Source organism: Nannospalax galili, unplaced genomic scaffold (genome assembly GCF_000622305.1).
Source record: "Nannospalax galili isolate Female #2095 unplaced genomic scaffold, S.galili_v1.0 scaffold180, whole genome shotgun sequence".
Taxonomy (NCBI): Eukaryota; Metazoa; Chordata; class Mammalia; order Rodentia; family Spalacidae; genus Nannospalax; species Nannospalax galili.
Window position 1 is genome coordinate 2,495,092 of NW_008348199.1, and position 18,685 is coordinate 2,513,776.

Below are 18,685 nucleotides of genomic sequence, written 5' to 3' on the forward strand. Positions count from 1 at the left end.
TCCGTGGGCATTGCATGACATGGGTGCACTTACCTACATGCAGACAATACACGCATATACATAAAATAAAAATAAAAATTTTTTAAAATCTCATAATGTTTTAAGTAAGTTTACAACTTTGCATTGGGCCTCATTCACAGCTCTACTGATGATATGGACAGTGGGCCATGGTGAGTCGTCAAGCCACTAAACCAAAGCAATAAGGCCATCTCAGGTCTGCCATGAGCAAAGTGCTGGGCAATGCTTCCAGAGCTCATGCCTCCTTCTCTGGGGAACCCGCCCACACAGAATACACATGGCTTCCAAGCAGTCTGGCTATGGGTTGAGTCTGGTCAGCGACCCAGCAGTGTCCTGTCTGTAGGCAGACCTAGAGAGCCAAAGCAACCCCAGCCCCTAGGCCCAGAAAATGCCATTCACCCCACCCCAGCCTGGCACCAGCCTGCCCCCAGGCTCAGACCCCTCACTCGGCACTGCCCCTGCACTGTCCTCAGCCTTGGATGCTGGGCTTTGGAGCTGTGATTGTTCTGGGTGTCCTGATGTGGATAAAAAGTGACATGTTAGGCTGGGTGATAGCTCAGTCAGTCAAGCACTTGTTTTACAATCATGAGGACCTAGGTTTGGTCCCTAGAACCCATGTTTTAAAAAAGCCAGATGTCGGGTTGGGTCTGGTGGTGCATACCTTTAATCCCAGCATTGGCACTCGAGAGGCAGAGACAGGTGGACCTCTGTGAGTTCAAGGCCAGCCTGGTCTACATAGTAGGTTCCAGGCCAGCTGGGGCTACTGGGAGATCCTGTCTCAAAAGGACCAAAATTAAAAAAAAAAAAAAAAAACTCCAGCTAAAAATGTTGAAGTAAGCTGGGCATGGTGGCACAAACTTTTAATCCCAGCACTTGAGAGGCAAAGGCAGGTGAGCTCTGTGAGACCAAGGGCCAGCCTGGTCTACATAGCAAGTTTCAGGTCAGCCACAGCTATGTAGTGAAACTATGTCTCAAAAAAATGGGAGGAAGGGCGGGGCTGGAGAGATGGCTCAGCAGTTAAGAGCACTGGCTGCTCTTGCAGAGAACCCGGGTTTGATTCCCAGCACCCAGGTGGCAGCCAGCAACCTTCCTTAACTCCAGTTCCAGGGAATCTGACGCCCTCTTCTAACTTTCACAGACATTGCACGACATGGATGTACTTGCATTAACGCAGGCAATACACATAAAATTAGAATAATTAATAAAAGTGAAAGAAAAAGAATTATAGAGTAGTGGTGAGCCCTGCTGAAGGTCTAGCACACACGACCTTGTGCAGGCCTTTCTTTCTTTTCCAGTGACCTGCCATTTTCCAGGAATCTCACCCACAATACTATTAACCTCTGTTCATAGTGAAAATATGTCTGAGCTCCCTTGTACAGCCTTGTGACTTAGGGTTTTTATTTTTATTTTATTTTATTTATTTATTTGTATGAGTGTTGCTTGCTTGTTAAGTGTGCCCATATCATGCAGTGCCCATGGAGGTCAGAAAAGGGCGTCAGATCTCTTGAAACTGGAGTTACAGACTGGTGTCAGCCAACATGCAGGTGCTGGGAATTGAACCTGATGGCTCTTAACCGCTGAGCCATCTCTCCAGTCCCAACTTAGGGTATTTACTGTAATCTTATCTAATATACCTCAGGAACCACTGCCCCATGAAATAAGGGAGGGAGGAAGAGAGGGAGGGAGGGAGCGAGGGAGGGTGGGAGGGAGACCCTTTAGAAACCTTTTGAGACGTAACTTCAGAAGACACAGAAATCACACACAGGCTACCATAAACACAGGTAAGCACAACTCTCTCCCACACATACACCCACACTTGGGGTATACTAGTGTACACTCTTTTTCCTAAGAGCTTCCCCCTCTCTTTATAATACCCATGCTTAAGACTGTGTTAAAACTTCTTCTAGGGTCTAGAGAGTGGTCTCAGAGGTTAAGAGCACTTGCTGCTCTTACAGAGGACCAAGGTACATTCCCAGCACCCACATGGTGGCTAGCAATCTTATATAACTCCAGCTCCAAGGGCTCTAATGCTCTCTCCTGGTCTCTTTCAGCACCTGCACTCACATGCATATACCCCACACACAGACATGCGTGCACACACACAACACACACACAATTAAAAATAAATGTTTAGGAAAAATTCTCTTAATAAACTCTGACTGTCCTTCATACTGATTTGTCTTGAAATTCTTCTCTGTAATGAAGTCAAGGATCTCTGCTTCACTAGAGCTGAGGTCTCCTAGAGGAACTTCTTGAGCTGCTGTGGATAACAGCATGGAGTCCCCCCTGCCACTGACGTAACCACTTCATGTTCTAACCACAATGACAAAGAAGAGTCTAGAAGTCATACTTTTCTAAGCCCACCTGGCTGGGACATACACAGTCTACCCAGTCACCTGCCCCACAATCAAGGCAAAGGGCTGTGGACAGCCACCAACTCAGCCTGGCTGGGGTAGTGCAGTGGAGCCCAGAGGTGCAGAGACCCAATCCGAACCGACTCAGTAGGCTGTTTGTCAGCTCCAAAAGGCCTCGGCCATAGGGTAGGTCTGGGTCATAGACTCAGCTCTGCCACTAACGCAATGCATGACTTAGTCACCCCACACCTCAGATTCCTCACACAGAAGATAGAAACAGTAATAACCTGCTTTGGGAGAGCTCTGGTATTACAGAAGATGCTGGGTAGAAACACACAAAAACCTTTAATATTCAAAAGAAAAAAAAAAAAAGTCACCTTCCCTGGTCCAGACTTTGCAAACTGGAAGCCCACAGACCAGGCCTACCCACACACATATTTTGTTTGGCAAAACTTTTTTTAAATTTGAATTTGTTGCCAGAAATAAAAATTTGAGAGATTCCCAATAAAACTTCATTTTCTCTGATTTCTAAAAATAACCAAAGTTAACATTTGGTGATCCTGGCTCACGCAGAAGAGAATATGCACCCCTCTTAGGATGATATGCCCACTTTCCTCATCAGTCCCTACCAGCTCACACTGAGTCTAATTCACTTCCTCTACGGTAATTCCCATTCAGAGTAGGCATTTGAGTTTCTGGCCTTTGCATGCACTAGCCCCTGGCCTGAGGGCTTCCAGTGAGGCTGCGGACATGGGTCACCCAAGTCCATCTACCTCCCATCTTCCCATTCGAATCCATCACAGCCTCACCCCTGGCAGAAAGTCCCAGGAACCCAGAGGTGAGTATGCTAGTTTGCCCACCTCTGTCCTTAGCAGGTCCAAGGCCAAGTCTGGTGAACACAGCCACCAGTGGTGCCACAGTAGAGCCCTGCACGGCAATGTTCAGGTGCCACAGGGGCAGGGGCTGCGTGGACAGAACAACAGACTACCCGCTATCGCCTGGAGCCCATTATGGGCAGCTGCCCTGGTGTCGCTGAGACCTCAGATCCCCACAGATCCACCCATTGCGTCCACTTCACGGCTGAGGAATGTGGGGCTGAGGCCAAGAAACCGGGCCCCACAGCACAGGTGCACAGGAGACATTACAGATATCTCTGGGGCAGTGACTTAGAGTCCATTAAGGTCACCAGGCCACGGAGTCAGCCTGGAAGCCTCATCAGCCCCTCCCCAAGCACAGCTGGCAGATGACAGGACAACCCAGCAGGGTGTGCAGGGTGGCCACCGCTGGCTGCCTTCATCTCTGATTCATGCTGGCTTCCACTTCGCATCACCCATCCATCCTACTCTGAGTGCTACCCAAGCTTGGGGGTGGGCAGAGCCACACTAATGGATTTATGTCATGTCTCTGACTGGGGGTACTACTTAAGTAAATCAGCAAATTACTCCAACTGTACAGTTCCATTTATTCTGCAGCACTGACTCCCGGAGGCTGGGTGTGCAGAAAGCTGTCAGCTCCCCTCAGGGCCTCCCATAGGCAAACCAGGAGAGCTGAGGATTCTTGCCTCTGGGGCACGTGGATGGGACACAAAGAACAAGCTCCCCCTGCCCGAGGCCAGGTGGCAGGGTGGGAGCTCCACCTTCCTGGGGTGGCAGGATCAATTATCATCTGGTCCCTCCACAGGATGGTGTGCCATGGAGAGAGGAGGTGTGTCCAACCAGCACCACATCCCTGAGTGGAAGTTCTAGTCATAAGTCTGTCTGTGTGGTTGTTCAGTTGAACTTGGCTGCACCAACTTGAATACCAGCTTGAACACCAGCTGCAGTGACCTCTCCAGGTGATAAACATTTCTATCCCCATTTTAGACCTGGGGAAATGATTCGTGTAGCCTAAGGTTAACACAAATCAGTAACAGAGCAACTGAAAATAAAAGTGGGCAGCAGACACAGAACGCCTTTGACAGCATTTTAGTGTATCCTGAACCATGTGCCACCTTGCCTCCCAGTGGATGGACAGGTGGGTGGGTGGGTAGATGGATGAAGGAATGGATGGGTAGATGAGTGGATTGATGGATGGATGGGTAGATGGATGGATGGAGTAGGTGAATGAATGGGGGCAGGTGGACAGATGGGGGGTGAGTAGATGGATGGGGGTGGGTGGATAGATGGATGTGGGTGGGTGGATGGATGGATAGATGGGTAGGTGGATGGATAGACAGGTAGGTGGGTGGACAGATGGGTGGGTGGATGGACAGATGGGTGGGTGGATGGGTGGGTGAACAGATGGGGTGGGTGAGTGGATGAAAGTATGGGGGTGGGTGGATAGACAGATGGGAATGAATTGATGGATGGATGGGTAGATGGGTGGGTGGATGAATAAATGGATGGGTGCATGGATGGATGGGCGAGTGAACAGATGAGGATGAGTGGATGGATGGATGGATGGATAGATGAGGGGTGCGTGGATGTATACATGGGTAGGTGAGTGGATAGGTAAGTGGATAGATGGATGGGTGGGTGACAGAGTAGATGGGTGGGTGACAGAGTGGATGGGTTGGGTGAATGGATGAGTGGATAGATGGATGGGTTACCTGTGGGTGGATGAAAGAGTAAATGGGTAGATGGGTGGGTGAATGGCTAAATGGGTGGGTGAGCAGGTATACAGATGGGTGAGCAGGTATACAGGAGGGTGAGAGGTGTACAGGTAGGTGGGTGAGCAGGTGGACAGGTGTGTGAGCAGGTGTACAGGTGTGTGAGCAGGTGTGCAGGAGGGTGAGCAGGTGCACAGGTGTGTGAGAAGGTATAAAGAGGGTGAGAGGTGTACAGGTGGGTAAGTGAAAGGGTGATTGAGTGGTTGAATGGGTGAATGGATGAGTAGGTAGGTGGATGGATGCGTAGATTGATGAATAAATGGCTGGATGGTGGGTAGGTGGAATGAAGCAGACACTCACGGGTAGCGGAGTGGATTATATGCGCACACACGCCTATGTGGATGGGTGCATGAACAGACAGATGGGCAATGGATGGATGGGTACGCTTGTCAATCAATTTACCCTATGATACCTTTGACTGTCTCACACCAAAAGAAGCTCTGTCTCTCTGGATCCCTCCTGTCTCTCAACTGCCCCGGCCAAGGGACAGCTTTCAGGCTTACCTGCATCCATAATCATGACTGTCCATCTCCGAGTCTTCTCAGTTGGCCCTGTTCTCTAACAGATGGGTAAGGATGGGGGCAGATCTAAGTCTCTGCAACGGCTTGACCACCACAGAGTTGGACACCAAGTCCCCTCCTCTGTTCTATGGTTACCACCTCTGTTGTTACAGCCTAAGCCTGCATTCATCTTCCAGGGCTCCCACCAGCCAGAAGCTGTTGCCAACCTGGGTGAGGGTAAAATGCCAGGAATTGCACACTGAATGCTTTCTTGCTTAGCACCACCTTCCCCCGCCCTCTGTCTGGGCAGTGATGCCCTCATGCCCTTTGGTGGCATTTCCTGTATCCTTACTGCTGTAGCTCTCAACCCCACAGTAAGTAGATGAGGGGGTGGCAGCTGACAGCCAGGGGAGCCTCCAGAGCCCAGACAGGAGCAGTTGTCCTGAGCACTGACCCCAGGCAGGGGTGCGTCCTAGGAAAAGGTGGAAGCAATTACACAGCATCCACCTGTGACCAAGTCACAGTCACCCTGTGGAACCAGGAAGGGCAGGTACAGGAGGCCAGACAGGCAGCAATTGGAAGAGCTGGACTGGGCTCAGGGATGCAGCACAAGCAGGTAGGTGACTGTGCTAGCTGCTCAGTGTGGGGGAAAGATGGGTCCAAACGTCTTTTCTTTTCCCTGTCTTCACCAGCCCAAAGGTGGACCGAGGCCTCAGTCAACCTGTCCCAACACTGGCCAGGCTGGGAGCTGAGGTTCTGCCCTGATGCTGAGCTCTGCTGGAGGCCCCAGCCCTGGCCTGGTAGGGCATGGGCTATACAGCAGACCTTGGGCAAAGCTCCACCTAGGATGACTAGAGCACAGTCCAGAGACTTGCAGAGCCCCTGATCCAGGTCCCCTGATGGGACAGAGTAGAAAGCTGAAGCTCAGAGAGGGCCAGAGAGTTGCCCGAGGTCACACAGAGACGGTGGGGACCTGGCACTTGAACCCTGCCCTCCAGCTTGGGCACCACGCCAACAGTGGTCCTACTGGATGTGTCACGTGAGTGGTTTGGGGAATGGGAAGGATACACGAATACAGTGATGGTCAGGAGGAATGGAGCAGTGATTTGAGGGACAGATAAGACCCTGTGATGGGAGGTGCACCAGGTAGCCTCGCAGGGTGAGTCAGGATGCTGGTTTCCTGACCTCTGACAGGCACCAGGTCCTGGACTCATAGCCAACTTCCAAAGACTCTGCTTTGGAACTGCTGGACACCCCGTGCCAGGCCTGCATGGTGACACCCAGCTGTCCACTCAGCTATCTTCCAGGCACCTCGAGGCCCTGGCATTGGCTAGCTGTAGATTTCTTGGTAGTAGGAGACTGTGAACTATTAGCGGGGATAGTAGAGGGGGTGAGCCTATTTTGAGCACTTTTTACTTGCCAGATGCAGAGTCTGAGAACAGCCATGCAGAAATTCCGGGGCAGTCAGGCCGTGTGGTGGGAATCTTCTGTGTAAGCTCCTGACATTCATCTCCCTCCAAAGAGGTCACCAATCTTTATAGTCAACACATCCCATCCCATCCCACAGGAAGCGCTGCCTCCAAAAGGCAAGATCTGTTACACTCACGAGAGGCGTGCGCACTCCTGCGCCATCAACGCGGGTCCCCGAGTGGCGCATTGCGCCCGGCAGGCTTTAGTGTGCTCTAAATGCAGCGGCAATCAGGAAAATGCCCACTTACTGCTTTTTTACGCCCATTCCTGTCTGGCAGAACACAGCAGAGGGGGTGGGATAAGAGACTAACGATCTCTGATTGCGTTTTTAGTGCGTCTTTGACAGTTCTGTGTTTAAACGCTTGCCAACGTCTGGGTGATTCGAGTTAGCAGACGGCTTCGCATGGCGCACGGTTCCCTGGAATAGAGCAAGCTCTGAGAGGCTGAGCGGGGCTTGGCGCAGCTCAGACAATGCACCAGCAGAGGAGTCACAGGGCCATGCACATGGGGAGGATGCCGGCCAGCGACACAATAAGGGAAAAGCGTGTCTGACCCAGGTAGCCACGAGGGCGCGGCAATGGGGCACAGGAGGTCCCTGCTGTGTCTGCGGCCCTGCAGTGACATCTCAGTGCCAGACACCCAGATTATCGATTTGTATTTGATGCATTTGACGCCCCCTATGAGCAAAGATCACTGTCCTGAGCGCAGAAGGTACCCAGCTGCAGAGTCTGATTCCATCTTTATCTCCCACTGGCTGGCCAGAGTGGGACCCTCAGAGCCCTTGAGGGCCTGTAGCCTGAAGATTAGTTCATCACACAATAGTGAAGATGTGAAGTCACAAGTTGTCCTCAACCCAGACTTTTCCATCAGTTGTGGTAATCTGCAGACACGGAAGTGGGGGTGGTGACACAATAAGGGAAAAGCGTGTCTGACCCAGGTAGCCACGAGGGCGCAGCAATGGGGCACAGGAGGTCCCTGCTGTGTCTGCAGCCCTGCAGTGACATCTCAGTGCCAGACACCCAGATTATCGATTTGTATTTGATGCATTTGACGCCCCCTATGAGCAAAGATCACTGTCCTGAGCGCAGAAGGTACCCAGCTGCAGAGTCTGATTCCATCTTTATCTCCCACTGGCTGGCCAGAGTGGGACCCTCAGAGCCCTCGAGGGCCTGTAGCCTGAATAATAGTTCATCACACAATAGTGAAGATGTGAAGTCACAAGTTGTCCTCAGCCCAGACTTTTCCATCAGTTGTGGTAATCTGCAGACACGGAAGTGGGGGTGGGTGTCCTTAAAAGCAAGGTGCCACAGGGAAGATCTGCCAGTCAGAGAGAGTTAGACATGTGGGCAAGAGCCTTGACAGTGGTTCCCTTGAAGAGGGTCAGGTGGGCAAGTGAACAGACTCAGGGCTGCCAGTCTAGTGATTCTGGTGGCTCTGGGGCATAGGAACCGTCCCTCATTCAGTGGTACCCTAAGTAATTAAAACAGGACTGTGGTTCCCAGCCTATGGGCTGTGGGCTGTGGTGGTGTTGGTTTGCCTGTAGAAGGCACATGGCTAACCCTGGCAGGCACAAATCCCTGCAGCCAGTAAGATCCCAAGATGTCAAAGCATTGGAGCACAGAAAATCTAAAGGCATGTATCACATGCCCTGAATCTTAGCCGATTTCATTGCGCCTAGGGGCTGTTTGGAGAATTCAGTCTGTAATTGACTACATGGCCTGAAAGTAAGACCTGGGACCCGGGAGGTTAAAATATGGTTCCAAAAGGTTGCCACCACAACCCAGGGCATTCAGCGGCTCAGAGAACTCATGCCTACATGCGTCTCCCCACCACAATGGCATCCACTGCTGTGGGATGGACATACGCTGGCACAGCAGACCCTCCTCAGTGCTGCAGGCTGGCCTGCCACACGCCTCATCGGCTCCCTTGGGTCCTGCGTGGGAGGCTCCTGGAACCACGGTGCCACACTGGTGCCCATATTTAAAAGGCAAATGTGATTTTTCTTCTGTTCCGTCCTAATAGCCCAAATGTTTAACTTTCCAACATTCGTTTTTCCTGGGAAATGTTTCCCAAACAGGAACGTTCAGTCCTAACCATCAACTGCTCCTTTCCACTGCTACTGCAGAGCGTGGACCACTGGGGATGAAGGGTGCCTGTGCTTTTCCATCCCAAAATAGGGCTTCCCCACAGCTGAAAGGAGTCTGCAAAACCTGGAAGCCACAGTCTGGCAGCCTCAGAAGGGAATGAGCTGGTGGCCCTGGCACTTACACACATGTAGAACTCCAGGCTTCTGTGACCTTTGTTGTGTCCTGACTTCCCACCCACGTGATCCTCAAACCTCTGGGCCACTTGTTTACACTGACCCATGCACCTGGGACCCCATTCCTTCTGGCCCCTTCTCCACTCAACCTCAATCTAACTCATTTTGTATTCATTGACCGAGTGCTGCTCCCCATAAGACGCTTTCTGTGTGCAACCCCTTTTCACCCCCTCCTAGTAGGGAAATGGGTACCCACAGGCACCTAGGTTCATGTCTAACTCCCTTAGAGCTGGTCCCTATGCCTCTGGTCTCTCCATGCCAGTGCAGGGCTTAGTATCCAGTAAGTGCTCCATACATGTTCCCTGAATGTACATGGTATTGTTACCATACAACAGATAACCGGGACCATTCAGTCAGGTGATTCAGCACGTATTTCCCAAGCAGTCTGGGATGACCTAGAATACCCCACCACACAGCCCAGAAGCATTTAAAGCTCTGCATGGGATGGAGACCAGCATAGGGCTTGGTATTTCGTCTCTTCTGTCCTGTGAGGGCATCTACTCGCTCATGCATATACCCACACACAGACACACACAGATAAACATAATTAAAAATAAAACAAGAACAAGACAAAGAATCCAAGCATTGGTTCTTTACAAAAGTAAATGCCAGAGGATCATTAAGGAATATTTTTTGAAACCTTCTATGCCAACATACAGAAACTCCAGAAGAAATGAACAAATTTCTTGAAACATATGATCTTCTAAAATTGAAGCAGGTAGATTAAAAAAAAAAAACCTAAACAGAGGAATAACAAGCAATTGAAGTAATAGGGTTTTTTAAAGAAGTTTAAAAAGCAGTAGGTTTTTTTTTTTTTTTTAAGAATTGGACAGATTCACTAAATTCCAACTGACCTTTAAAGAAAACAGCAGCATCTGGGCCTCAAACTGTTCTATAGAGTAGAAAGGAAGTGTGGGGGGGTGCTTCCGAACTCATCTAAGAAGCCAGTGTGACCCTGACCCGAACTGGATAAAGACGCAACAAAAGAAGAAAAGCCACAGACCAGTATCCTTGAGATGTGAAAATTCTTAGTAAAATACCTGCAAACTGAATCCAGCAGCCCATTAAAAGGCCCACACTCCACAATCAAGTTGGTTGCATTCCAGGAATGAAGGGATGGTTGGATGCGTGCAAATGCGGAAGGGCCACAGCACAGATGTAGAATCAAGGACAAAGTGCACATGATCATTTCAATCGATGCCCAGAAAGTTTTTGATGAAAGTCTGCATCCCTTCGGGAGAAAAGCTCAGGAGGGTCTACCCATAACAAGCAGGTAGCGACATCATGCCTGCCTGAAACTCACCTAGAAACCCCGGGGAGGAACCAGGCAAGCTTCCACCCAGCATTCAAATTTCAGTGACATTCTTGGGGGGCATGCATATGGGGGTGTATGCGTGTGTGTTCCCATGTGTATAGGCACACACATGTGTGTGCATGCGTGTGTGTCAACATGCATGTGGAGTCAGTGGCTGATGTCAGATATCTTTCTCAATTCGCTCTACCATATACTGAGGCAGAGTCTCTCATGTGAACCCAGAGCCAAGCAATTCAGCCAGCCTACCTAGCCGGCTTGCACTGGGGAGCCCCTCTCTCCACCTCCTGAGCCCTGGGAAAACAGGTGGGCCACCATGCCTGCCTGGCATTTACATGGGTGCTGGGGATCTGAACTCTGGCCCTCGCCCACTAAGCCATCTGCCCACCTCTATAGCTGTATTACCAAAAGCAATCTATAGATTCAGTACGATCTTCATAAAAATTTCAATGACTTCCTTCATATAACTAGAAAAAGCAATTGTAAAATTCATATGGAAACCCAAAAAAACCTGGATAGCCAGAGCAGAAAGAACACAGCTCGAACCCAACGTCAAACAGAGCCAGAGTGACAAAGGCAGCACGGCACCAGCATAAAATCAGTCATCAAACCAATGGGTCTAAACAGCAGATCCAGATATAAACTTACGTAGCTACAGTCTGAATTCTTGACCAAGGCGCCGAAGACTGATGTTGGAGAAAAGTTAGCATCTTTAACAAACAGCACGAGAACAACTTTGAAGGTACTAGAAGAAAACACTGGGGAAACACTTCAAGATATTGATGTAGCAAACAACTTTCTGAACAATAAAAGAATTAGTAAACAGGACTGCATCAAACTAAAATGCCTCTGCACAGCACAGGAAACAAAAGGTGCAGAGGCAGCTACAGGGTGGGACATGTCTCAGCCAGTAATTCATCAGACACAGGGTCAATATCCAGATTAAAGTATGCAAAGTTATCAACAAAACGATAAGTAAATGATCCAGTAAATAGGTGGGTGAATGATCTGAACAGGCACTTCCTGAAAGAAAAAGCTCAAATGGCCAATAAGAGTATTTTAAAAGGGGGCAAGAGAGATGGTTCAGAGGGCTTGCTGCACAAGCCTAAGGACCTGAGTTCAGATCCTAGCACCCACATAGAAAGCTGGGCATGGCACGTGCACCGATAACCCCAGGAGGCGTGGTGGCAGCTGGATTGCTCCAGGTTCAGTGAGAGACTCTGTCTCGAAGGGATAAGGAGCATAGAGCATGGCACTCAACATCTTCCTCTGGCCTCTGCACTTGCACACAAGTATGCACGCCTGCACACACACACATGCACACGGCATACACCACACGCACACACACAAACACAAAGAATATGAAAAACTGTCCATCCTCACTGTCAGAGAAATGCAAATTAAACTTCATTTGGATTCCATCTAATACAGTCAGAATGGTGATTTTTTAAAAACTAATCCCAGCACTCAGGAGGCAGAGATGGGAGGATCAAGAGTTCCAAGCCAGCCAAGTCTATAGAGTGAGAGACAGCCTGTCTCACAAAACAAAAACAGTAACAGTAGTAACATCTTAATGAGGATGTGATAGAAAAAAAGACTGGGAATCAGTAGGGAGAGTCCCCCAAAAAATGAAAAAAAGAACTACTGCGTGGTCTAACGATACAGCTCATGGGGATAGACCCAAAGGAATGTAAGTCAGCACGCATCAGAGACCAGTGTACATCCATGTTTACTGCTGCACCATTTACAACAGCCGAGACTTGGTCTATGTGTCCACCAACAGATGAATAGAAGTTTTTAGAATGGTACATAATTATAAGGAATATTATGTGGCCATCACTAATGAAACTGTGCAGTTTGCAAGAAACTGGCTGAAACTGGAGGTTCTCAGGTCAAGCCATGTAAGAGATACAGAAAGATAAAAACCATGTTTTTCTCTCATAGGCAGAAGGAGGGGTGTGGGGGTGGGGGATGACCTAAAGGTAGAAAAGACTGTTAGGGAGATGGAAGAAGCTGAGGAAGGGGAAGAAACCAGGGACAAGAGGGGATAGCAGAGAAGGTGGGTCCAAACTGCTCAGGAGGCACACACGTCTGCAAACACCACAGTTAATCATTAAAATAATCATTTTCAAAGCTCTCGAAGACATCACAGCGGTCCCTGCTGAGAAGGAGACCCACCCCTCCCTGGCTCTAACCCTCACAACAGTCCCGAAAACCAGGCCATCTCCCTGGCATTTCAAGTCAGGCCTCAGTAAAGCAGAATTCTTGTACTTCTGTGAGTCAGAGAAGGGGATTTGAACCCAGATCCACACCAAGAAATGAGTGTTCAGGAAAAGTCAATACAGGGGTAAATGTAAGAGACAGGGCAGAGGGGTTGTTTGTAATGCCTTTGCTCTCCTATCTGGTTTAAAAGTCGACTACAGCCAGGTGTGGTGGCACAGGCCTTTAATCTCAGCACTTGGGAGGCAGAGGCAGGTGGATCTCTGTGAGTTCAAGGCCAGCCTGGTCTACACAGCAAGCTCCAGGTAAGCTGGGGCTACAGGGAGACCCTATCTCAAAAAGAACAATAAATAAATAAATAAATAAATAAATAAATAATAAATAAATGTCAACTACATAAAGGAATAATGTAAAGCAGTGCAGATGCGCTCGCCATGTGTAAAATATAGTTTGTGCAACACGAGGCCACAGAGCGGGGGAGGACGACGCCCCCACAGCACAGCATTGCAAATTAATGAAATTAACTTCGATTAATCCACTCAAGGTTATTATGAAGTAAAGAGGTTGATTATGATCCCCAGGGTGGCCATCAAGCAAAAAATTAAATATTCTAAAAAGAAACAGAATTATAGCTGCTCTCCCTTTACACCGTGGATGCATCCCAAGACCTGTACTGGACGTCTGAAATCGTGGGCAGCACAGAGCCCCACAGAACTGTTTATCCTGGGCATCCACATAGTGAGTGTATCACTGATAAACTAGGTGGAGTGAGGGGTTAATGAGGGTAGAAGAGAGCAGTCACAGCAGATTAACGTACCAGGGGTGATGTAATGTGCTCTCGCTCCTCTTTCTTCTCACTCTTTTTCTCTTAAAATATCCTGTGGTGCTTACTTTTCTCCTCCTGTTGATGTGAGATGACACAGTGGTACCTGGGCAGCAGGATGAAGTGAGGTGGATGATGCAGGTACCCTGATCCTGTGAAAGGTTACTGTGGAACCTCACAACATACCAGGACACTAAGCCATGATGATGACCCAGGACAGCAGGTGAGGGAAACCACAGGTGAGGGGGACTGCTGTAAAACGGTCAGCTAGAGAACACCTGTTTTACACAAACAAAGGCATAAATGGAAGAACAGAGGGATGAAAGAGATTTGAGACAGAAAAGCAAAGACAAACCCCACCTCATCAGGAATTTCACTAAACGTAAGGTGCTTAGAAACTACAACCAAAAGGCAGAGATTAGGATAAATATTTTTTTTAATTAAATTACAGACTGTTTATAGGAGACACTCCACATGTGGTTGGTTGGTTAGTTGGTTGGTTGGTGGTTTTGAGCTGGGGGACCTCACTCTACAGCCCTGGCTGACCCCAAACTCTTAACAGTCCTTCTGTCTTTGCCTCCCAAGTGCTAGGATTATAGGACATGACTCACCACATCAGCCCAGGAGACACTTTCAGTGCAAAGAAATGGGGTTGAAAGGAAAGGCCAGGAAATGACATGCCATTCATCATAACCGAAAAGGGCATTGTGATGGTGGTGCCATCAGATAAGGTAGATCTAAGCACAGAAAGTGTCACTAGAGGGAAGGAAAGGTAGTATATAAAGATGAAAGGCCATGCTCCAGATGGCTCCCACCAGGGACGCGCATCATACATTTCAAGAGAAATTAACACAGTTCTGAAAAAGCTCTCCAAAAAATGGAAGATAAGGAGATACTTTCCAATTTACTGTGAGACCCTGGGACCAAAACCAGACAAAAACACCACAACAAGCTACAAACCCAAGATTTCTTCAGAAGAAGATGTAAAACTGTCAATAACATGCTCCCAGATTGGGAGCTGGAGAAGATGACTCCGCAGTTAACAGAGAGTACTGCTCTAACAGAGGACCAAGGTTCAGTCTCCTAACCCATATCAGGCAGCTCATAACCACCTGAAACTCCAGCTCCAGAGGATTCAATACTCTTCCAGCCTCCAAGAGCCCCTGACTTATATGTACAAACTCGTGCGCGTGCACGCACGCGCACACACACACACACACACACACACACACACACATGCACATACATAAAAAATAAAAATAAATAAAAATAGATGGGGCTGAAGAGATGGCTCAGTGGTTGAGAGCATTGGCTGCTCTTGCAGAGGACCTGGGTTCAATTCCCAGCACCCACATGGCAGCTACGAACCGTCCTTAACTCCAGTTCCAGGGGAATCTGAAGCCCTCTTCTGACTTCTGCAGCATTGCACAACATGGGTGCACTCACATACATGCAGGCAATACACTCATACATGTAAAATAAAAATAAAAAAATTTAAAAAGTAATAATAAAAATAGAGCCAGATGTGGTGGCGTATACCTTTAATTCCAGCACTTGGGAGGCAGAGACAGGCAGCTCTCTGTGAGTTTAAGACCAGCCTAGTCGACATAGCAAGTTCCAGGACAGCTGGGGCTACAGGGAGACCCTGTCTCAAAAAGACCAAATAAATAAATAAATAAATATCTTAAAATATTACCATTTGAACCCAGTATCACACAGAAAGCATTTCTACCAAGAATAAATGGGATTCTTCCCAGGGCTGTAAGGTTGGTTTAACATATATCAAAAAACGGACTATATCATAGTAACAAAGGGAGACCCATAATATCATCTCAATAGACACAGAAAACAAAATCCAATATCTTTTTGTGATTAAAAACACTTAAGCTAGGAATAACAGGAGGTGCCTCTCACCTGATACAGAGTGTCTCTAAATGTCCTGAAGCTAACTAACATCACACTTAGCAAAAGTTCTTAAACCAGAAGCCAGACAAGGACCACTCTTGGCATTTACACCCAGCACTGCACTTGAAGTTCCTGTCAGTGCAATTTAGCAAGAAAAAGAAATACAAGCACTCATACTGGGTAGGGCTGGAAAGAGGGCTCAGTGGGCAAAAACATTTACTGCACATGTATGAGGGCCTGGGTTTGAATCCTAAGCTCACCTAACGCTAGAAACGCAGTGGGAGCATCTAATCCCAGCGCTCCTACAGGGAGATGAGAGATGGGGACAGGAGGCTCCCCAGAAGCCAGCAGTAAACAACAGAAACAGCCTATCTCAAACTAGGTAGAAGGTGACGACTGACCTCAGAAATTGCCCTTTAACCTGTACGTACATGCTATGGCACGTGAACATCCACAGTCACACATGAATCTCACAGGTGGGGCCCAGTTCAACACACAACCTTCACTAGAGTCATCTTCCTTTCCAGAGCACGTTGTAAGCGTCCTTGCTCATTGCTGGGGAACAGCACTTTCTAGTCGGGCTCACACCTTTCCCTCCACCACACACCTGCTGTATGTTGTGTGGCCAGCAGCCAGTCCTGCTGTGGTTCTCTGAACATCACAAAACCACGTCACTGCTCTGAAGAGTTGGTCATCGTTGGCTTCCAGTGTCTTGACTTTTGTACTCATTTATTTCCCGAGGCTGCCTTAACAGAGTGCTGTAAAACGACAGATTTGAAACAACAGGAATTGATCCATTTCTAGTCCTGGAGGCTGCAAACTTGAAATCTAAATGTCGGCAGCTCCATGTTCCCTCCTGGGACTCCGGTGGGATGAGGGTGGGGGAAATCCTAAACCCAGAACCCAAGAGTGTGACTTTAAAGAAGTAATTAAACTAAAATAAAGCTGCCCGGGTGAGCCCTAACCCAGGTACCAGGGTCCTTACAAAAAGACAGGGTAGCTCACAGGGGCCCATGAAGGCCCTGAAAAAAGACAGCCGTCAGCGGGCCAGGATGGCTCAGCAGGGAAAGTGCTTGCCAAGCAAGCCTAAAGACTCGAGTCCGATCCCCGGAACCCACAGAGGTCAGAGAATTGCCCAGAAGCTCATGGGCAGGCTAGCCTGGAGGGCACAGCATGCATGATAGAAACAGAGAGACCCCGTCTCAACAAGGTAGGAGGGAGTGACTCCCTAACAGTTATCCTCTGACCTCCACATACACCATAACGTACACACCCCGCCCCCATGATAATGAAAATGAATTTAGAAGAAGATGGTCACCTACAAGCCATGGGGCAAGGCCACAGGAACCAGCCCTGTTGAGACCCTGATGTCAGACTTGCAGCCTTCAGAACTCTAAGGAATTAATTAACAGACCCACCCAGCACAGGGACTCCATGACAGCAGCCCAGGAATAGTACAATCACATGAACGAAAATGAACGAAAACATTTATAAAATGTGAGAAGAGCCGGGCTTGGTGCATAGCTGTAACCCCAGCACTCAGGAGGCTGAGGCGGGAGGATCCTGAGTTGGAGGTCAGCCTGAACTACAGAGAGAGATCCTGTCACAAAAAAGAAAAAGAGTAGGAAAACTCACATAAAATAGTCTGTAAATTATGAATTATTTGAATTATATTACCAGGATACTAATACAAACATTATGAATCAGCTTATTAATGTTGCCTCTAAATACTTACATATTCAAGTAACATAAAATGTGCATTTGTACAGTCCCAGTCCCTGAATGCAAAACCACATCATCCTAGAGTCTTAGAAGGAGGAGTCTGGAGAGATGGCTCAGCAGTTAAGAAGACTGCTCTTGTACGAGACCTGGGTTCAAATCCCAGCACACACATGGTAGCTAACAACTGTTCATAACTACAGTTCCAGGGGCCTGACACTCTTTTCTGTGCTCTGTGGGCACTGCACGACATGGTACTTACATACATGCAGGCATAACACTCATGCACATAAAATAAAAATAAATTTTTAAAAATTTAAATAACGGCACTTTGCTGCTCTTGCAGAGACAGGAGTTCAGTTGCCAGCACCTGTGTTGGTGAGGGTGGTACACATTAAATCACTAAAAGGTGCACCTTTAACGGGTAGAGATGAGCCAGGTGTGGTGGTACACACCTGTTATCCTCACACTCAGGAGGCAGAGGCAGGAGGATCAGGAGTTCAAGGCCAGCCTGGTCTACATACAGGTTTAAGGCTACCCTGAGCTCCATGAGACCTTATTTGAAGAAAAATAAATAAAACCACAAACAATGAAAATGAGCCCAGTGGAGCCAGGTGTGGTGGCCCAAGTGTGTAAGACCAGCACTGGGAGGCTGAGGTTGAAGGATCAAGACTTTGAGGACAGCCTAGGCTACACAGGAGACCCTGTCTCAAGAAAAATAATCAGGACAAGGGTCATGGCCTGGTTGTTAGCAGGTCAAACACACACAAAGCCAGGGATTCAATCCCCAACACAGCCTAAACTAGGTGTGGTGGCAGGAGCCTGAAACCCCATGACTAAGGAGGTGGAGACAAAGATGAGATGTTCAAGGTTATCCTCAGCTACACAGGTAGAGATATCCTGAGCTACATGAGACCCTGTCACAAAAACAGCAACAACAAATCCAAAAAGTTAAAATGGCACATTATGAAGTATACATTTCACCATGATTTGTATTTGTATTTAAATTTAAAATATTTATATGCAAATTTGTGATAAATATGAGCAGCCTGGACCCCAGACTACCAGAATTGTAAGCGTCAGTGTGTGGAGTTCTAGAAAGTTCTAGAAAGGCAGGTTTAAGAAGGTTGCCCCTGGTTCCAACTCATCAGAATGTTCTGCAGGAGTCCCTGGGGGAAGGCAGGGTGCCAAGGCTGGCTTCTCCTGGCCTTACTGAACCACATAGCTCCCCAGTGCCTTCTGGCTGCAGACAACTCATTAAAGGAGGAAAATTTCCATGCAAAGCCCTGTTTTTATAGTAGCAACTGAAATTATAACTTCAAAGTGATTAAGACTAAAAATTGGGGAGATGGCTCTGTAGTAAAGTTGCTGGCTGCACAAGCATGGGGACTAGAGTT

The 18,685-nt window shown here is 48.3% G+C and overlaps 1 protein-coding gene across 4 annotated transcripts in view; it reads right to left on the minus strand.

Moving 5' to 3' along the window:
• Mpped1 (metallophosphoesterase domain containing 1) overlaps positions 1-18,685 on the minus strand; it is an 80,558-nt gene that overhangs the window by 25,709 nt on the left and 36,164 nt on the right. The gene's annotated exons all lie outside the window — the stretch shown is intronic.